Genomic DNA, 7,123 nt, shown 5'->3' on the forward strand with positions numbered 1-7,123 from the left:
GCAACTAAAAAGGCCTATTTAACAACAATAAGATTTTTCCTGACGACTATCAAATATTGATAGCGCTCCAGGAAAATGGCTGATAAAAAATCAATCAGAAACCTAAAACACTACTTACCAGCCGAAACAAGAAAAATGCTCGCAGATCGATAAAAATCAAAAAAGTAAATAAGAAAACTCTATCCAGTTGAATCAAACGTGTTTAGATGGATACATATACAGGGTTTAACGATAAAATTCTCATCCTAGAAAAGACTATATGATTCCATTTCCATTTGTGAAAATTGGTTCTTTTTTTTGTTGCAGACCACCTACTAGTTGGTCAGTTGTGTACAAATCTCTGAAGCGATAGAAGCCTTCTACCATGCCTGAAAGTGAATCAATAGATCGGAGATGCGCCACTGTACAACTCATGGTCTTTTCGATCCAAGTTATGACAACAGAGCCATTGCCAGTACCCTCAGAATGTATCGGCTGATTGCCACGAATACCAGGGACGTGCGCGGGACGATGAAAACAAAGTTTCCGATCATGGTTATGGTCTTTGTGGTTATTTTTATTAAGGGATACTTTATACCACCTCACATCTTTAAAGTCGGCTTGAAATCAACACCAAAGTGTACCTGGATGTGCTAAAAAGTGATGTGATCTCCTAGTGCGGTCAGGTGGCCGCTGGCAGACTTTAGTTGTAGCAACAGGACTTAGCTCCCCCTACAAGTCCAAAGGAACTCAGGCTTGTCTCCAGAAGGAGTGCTACGACATTGTAACCTTGTCTCACTGACCCTTCCTCCCGCGACCTAAACCCACTGGACTTCTCTGTTTGGTCATACATAGAAAACATCACCGATATGACCTCCCAAAACACGAAATCCAGCTTGACTGCCGCTATCCGCCGAACTTTGTGGAAAAAGCATGCTCCCAGTTCCAGACACGTATTGAGGCTGAACGCGTCTACATTCAATAGATATCTGCTCTACTACACGATTAAAACACCTACGTTTATTTTTTTTAAAAAAGTTTTAAAATAAAGCTGTAGTCTTGTTTTCTTTATAGCTATACTTCTAACATTCACCCTATATATATATACATATATATATGCACACACACGGAGAAAAAGTTGTTACTCGTCTTCTGTTCTTCCGTTGTACTCTGCTACAACGTGTTTTGTCTCAATTTGTTATTATTCTTTGAATTAAGCCGATTTTATTTTACTTTTTTCTTTTTATAAAATACTGAAATCTAAAAAGAAATAGTTTGAATCATATAAATAACAACAAATTGCAGAATTAGATAATCTGACCTTTAGTTTGAAAATCAACAATTACAAAACATAACTCAACTAGACAAGGGTAAAAAATTAAAGAAATTATAAGCAATATAAAAAGAAATATATTTATTTGTCAGTTCAAAAAAAAATCATTATGTTCTTCATTTATGCATTTGTTTACTTGTTTACTTTTTTTCACTTCCCTGCTTCTTCACCGCCAACCTACACTGCCTTTCTAGACATCTAACTCCTTATGTCTGCCTTTTTTTTACACAGTGATCACCACTTATCAAGGCCCGGAAGCCACTCAGGGATAAGGGTTATTGCAAGTACATTACGTTAGTGTGGAGATTTGATGAAGTGTTTAATTAAGGGGGCGGTTCATTAGGAATTTGTTAACATTGGACTTGAAGACATCCAAGTTGTAGTCCGGAGGGAAGCAGGCAGACGGAACAGAGCTCCACAGGCGTGCAGTTCTAAGAAAGAAGCTTTGTTCATGGAATCCACGTTTTGCGCCTTGGCGCACTTCCAGTACTCTTTTAGAATGCACCCTTCCTTATAGCCTACATATTACCCGCTCTTATATTCCCACAACTTCCTACCCTTCTTATCGTTTCTCTCCTCGGACTCATGCCCTTTACCTCATCCATCTCCATTCCCTATCATTATTCTTTCTTCTATTTTTCTTTTTATGTCAATTTGACCCATACATCCATTTCTTATACTTTTATCCCCATTGCCGTGTTTGCTTAATGTTCTTTTTTACATTTCCCTCTCATAAAATATGCCATATTGAATTTATATGAAATTAAAGCCAGTTACGTTTCTTTTTTAGTCACGCTTACCCACAATAATGCACATCGCCATTTGGATGTAATGGATTACAATTTGAGACCATGTCTAGAAAAGATTAAGAAGATGTTGTTTACATTACATTTAAACTTCTGTATATCGGTACAGTCAGTGAAGCTAATAACAGGAAGGGTATTCAATAATCTAGCTGTTCGAGGAAAAAAAAACTATTAGAGCAGAAAGCTTTCTGGCATTTGAGGATATAAAGAGGTGTGATTTTTTTTGCTAGGCGGGTTTTTCGGGGATATGTGCATCAAGGATGCACAAGTGCAACGAGTTCATCAGAGCAAATTTCATTAAAATACTTCTGAAACAGGCACAGTAATGTAACATTGTGGCGATGGGACAGGAGTTGGAGCTTAGTCTACGAATTGGGACATATTAGATAAAAAAACTCTTTTTTGGGATCCTATCCAAGAGAGAAAGGCTTGTGGTAGATGCACCAGACCAGATATGGCAACAATACTCCATGCATGGGCAAGATATTAGCGAGATTAGACCCTATGCATAGTTCTTGATAGAGACAACGTACCTACTTTTCAATTATGTTCACTCTACGAATTGTTTTTTCGTAAAGTGTACATTTTCTCAATATTCGCGGTGCATATAAATTTTATGCGAGAAAAAGAATAAAAGAAAACCTTATTTCATCAGATGTTTGTTAGTCAATCAATGATATTATTTTATTTTCTACTATAAACGAAAATAAATTGAAAAATAAACATTGAAAAATAAACATTGAAAAATACCGACAAAATCGATTTTTTTTTGTATGGAAGCGCAGAAAAATAGAATTTTTTGTTGGCATTTACTTTCATCGAAATTTAATTACATTTTACAACCGAGAGAAAATATTTTAAACAAATAAACAAACTGTCGACAAAGCGAAATATAAGTTTCAAAATATTTATTTCGTAGTATTTTCACCTAATGATGGAAGTGAATAGTGTTTCATTAGATTATGTTATATATGCGATGTTTCTTTACACAGGGACTCGCCTTAAGCTCACGATGAAAAAGCTGTACAACGCCACACTATACCCATATATGGACTACTGTTGCAACATCTCAGCTGGTCTTTCACTTTTAGAAAAGATCCAATAACCATGTTATCATCACGAATCATCATCTGGTGTTGAAATAAGAATGAGAAGGAGCGAAAATGAGAATTAAAAGTGAAAACTAAAATATACAGTAAACAGGGATAAGTTAAAATACCGACTCTATATATTTTAACTTATCGCCGTTTACTGTATATATATATATATATATATATATATATATATATATATATATATATATATATTCATTGTTTGTGGTCATTAATTCATTCATACATTTCAGACAGTAAAACATGACATTTTATAAAACAATTGAACGTAGTGTACACGTGAAATCCAAATGAAATAATTATGACAGTCACGCAAAGAATTTTTCAAACACTACACTAAGTGGTAGTTTTAGTCATTTAAAACTATTTACAAGAATTATTACAGTTCATATATCACCTTCTCAGCTATATTATGAAAATAATTCAATGTTCGTTCAGTAAAACAAAAGTTCTAGTAAATTTAGTGGTATTCAAAATCGTAAAACAATCGCAAGGAGGTGAGCGACGTTTTTTTGACTGGCTTCCATAGCAATCACGTCGTTTCAGGTACTAGTATTGCTACTAATTCACTGCTGTCGAGAAAAGAAACGTAACAACTCAAACAAACAGAATGAAAGAATAAACGGGACATCATTGGGGGGGGGGATTTTATTGAAGAAGACGAATGCCGTACATTGTTATTACATATGTGTATGTTACGTTTATGGGGGCAAAAAAATTAGACTGAAATTAAACAAAGAAAAAGTGAATTTATTGGAAGCTTGGAAAAATCATGGATTACAATAGAAAAATGCGAGCATTAAAAGTAATATGGTTAAGCTTAAAAATCATCTTAGAGTTGATTGAATACAGTGAAATCTGGAGAAAGGAAGAGAGAGAGAGAGGGGGGAGTCACATTAATCCGGGCAATGAGGCCGACTAGATAGATAGATAGATAGATAGATAGATAGATAGATAGATAGATACGACTGTTAGGGGCAATTTCATTAACTAATAAACACGGTGTCGATAGACGAATATGTAGCTGTGAATATTAGCGCGTAGAGAATCGATGGTGTCATACGCACATCCAGAATGCAACTGATATTTGTAGAATGTGTCAGAGTTTGTGTGTTTTTTATTTTCATACTAGTGAACAAATGTGCTCCCCCGTCCTCCTTGGAAGCTGTAAATATGAGAAACGACGGCATGGCTGGAATAGTAAGCGATAGAAATGAATGCTACGGATATAGCTTTGGGGTTGGCAATTCTTGACGAGCAAGGTAGGTTCACAAGTGGTCTCACAATAGCCCATTCCTCACAAAATGCGTAGACTGAATTGACGCATTGCAAGAATGTCTTTAGTTTTTCATTGTTTATTCATTTTTAAGGGTTCTTTTTGAAAATGGAAAGACGATACGTTAATGGCGTTCATGTGAGGCAGATAGAGCGAAGGGTCACATCAAACTTGAAATCGTTCAAAATGTGACGTTTATTTTGCAATATTAATGATTTGCGTGGATGCAGTTGGTTCTTAAAAAGGTTTTGCTTGATATTAATGGCTGCCGATCCAAATGTGCGAAAAAATGATTGAAAAGAAAATAATGAAAATAAACCCGGCTCCTTTCAATTTAAGCATTCTAAGATTACTCATTGAAGGGTGCCTGCGTATGGAATATTTTGCAAGGGTTGCGCAATCTCCAACAACACCTCTCATGAGTCGGCACTGTTTAATTCCAGTTGCCAGTAAATATAAAACTCCAGGACGACCGAAAACAACACCGAAGCAATCTGAGAGCACATACAACGCTTAATATTCCATTCAATTTTTATATACAATGGTTTATACATATGTCAAAGCATGTATAATGTACGTTAGCATTTGGGTATATAATGATGTTGTGTATAAACGGATTTTTTTCGCATTGTTTTACGTGTTTTATGGTGTTTTTCGTGTTGGTGTATATAACTGTTTCCAAATAGACATATATACAGTTTCAACTGGACATATAACATTTTATCAACAAACATTTCCTTACAACAAAAAGGACAGAACCTCTCTGGGGAATTACATGTTGCCAAACAGGAAAACATTTCTTCATTCATCTGGGGTCTTGGCTGACAAACCGGTCAAAACTCCTTCCAAAAGAAACGATCAGAAGTTTCCAGTTATATTTTCGGACAACTTTTATTCCAAATGATTTCCTGTTGGAAGATTGCACGCGTGTTAGATTCCGCTTTTCCACAGCGTACAAAGTAAAATAGGCCATGTTTCCAACGCTCCAACTCCGTCCGGTGCATGTCTTTTTCCAACTCAGATCTGTCTTCTGACTAGCGACTCTTTCTGTATAAATTTGTATCATTCGCTTTGACGTAGTTCAACTCATATCGTGTAAGATATGACTTTGAATCACGTTTTCGGACCGTTATTTTAACCTTATTTATTTACTTTAACACTCAACTACGAAGGCTGCACTTGGGTCTTTTATTCTATTAACCCATTCAGAATTCTTAACCTATAACATATTTGTATGTATTTATAACAACTAAACACGTACATAAATAAGAAAAACGTCGTATATTTTAAAACTGAATATGTAGATACGTAAAGAAGGACGTGTAGTTTCAAACTGCACACGTAGATACATAAAAAGGGTGTCTTTTTAAACTGAACATGTACATGCATAAAAGTTTCGTGTCGTTTTTAATTGGAAACAGAGATACATATGAAAAAGTGCATGTATGTTTTAAATTATCTACTAAAAATTGTATCTTTTGTCTAAACACGTAATTACATAATAAAAATCGTGTGTGTTTTAAAACTAAATACGTAAGTAAATAATAAGATGTGTGTTTTTTAGGTTGAAAACGAACGTACATAGCATAGTGTCTTTTTTTTAACTGAACACTTAACTAAATAATGAACATTTCGAGCTGTTTTTAAATTAAACACGTAATTACACGATAAAAATCTGTCTTTTTTTAAACCAAAAACACATAAGAACATAATAAAAAGTTTGCGTCTTTTTATCTGAACACGTAATTAAAGAAAGTTTGTGTTTTGTTCATTTTCTTTTCGTAGTTGTTGATATTAAGTTAAAGCTGGATAACCACAGTGCCTTCTCAAAATACTAGCAGTTTCTTACAACTGATCATATTTGATACAATTGGTTAATAACTCTTATTTCGGTACAATAAGAATCATAAGCAATCTGTGTTACATTCTCTGATATATATATATATATATGTGTGTGTGTGAAAAATATATATATATATGTATATATATATATATGTGTGTGTGTGTGTGTGTGCGTGTGTGTGTGTGTGTGAAAAAATATATTTTGTGTGTGTATATGTGTATTGGGGTGGAGAGGGCTCCTGTAAGCCGTGGTGAAGGCAACCTTTCTAGGAGAAGCAAATCTCTGATTTTAAAAACCATAAAACGGAAGACCAGTACCCGCATTAAGCTGGTCTGCAGTTAAATTTGTTGTTGCCGATCTTGCTCTTGCTTGTTGCTGGATCTCAACATTTTGAACCGAGAGAGAGACTTAGCTGTCGTACAAAGCTAAGACTCTGTAACATCATATTTGTATAGATACTCCCTCAGACATTTGGGCTCATGGATTTTAAATGTCTGAGGGAGTGGCACTAGTCTGACAACACGTTGCAATTCTTATATATATATATACTAGCATGGATGCCCGGCGTTGTCTGGGTTTACATGAAGTTCCGTTTGGAACACACCTGCTACACTAATCATTTTCATCATGGGCAACAATTTCAAAAATAAAAGAACTGATAAAAACATATAAATGTAATCGTCCCCAAAATGAAGTAAGTGATACCTTTTATACCAGATATTTCGGCAGAATGGATACAAAGAGAAAAAAACGATTCTCCGGATATTGAGAACT

This window comes from Euprymna scolopes, chromosome 38 (genome assembly GCF_053919585.1).
Source record: "Euprymna scolopes isolate OS-2025 chromosome 38, ASM5391958v1, whole genome shotgun sequence".
Taxonomy (NCBI): domain Eukaryota; kingdom Metazoa; phylum Mollusca; class Cephalopoda; order Sepiida; family Sepiolidae; genus Euprymna; species Euprymna scolopes.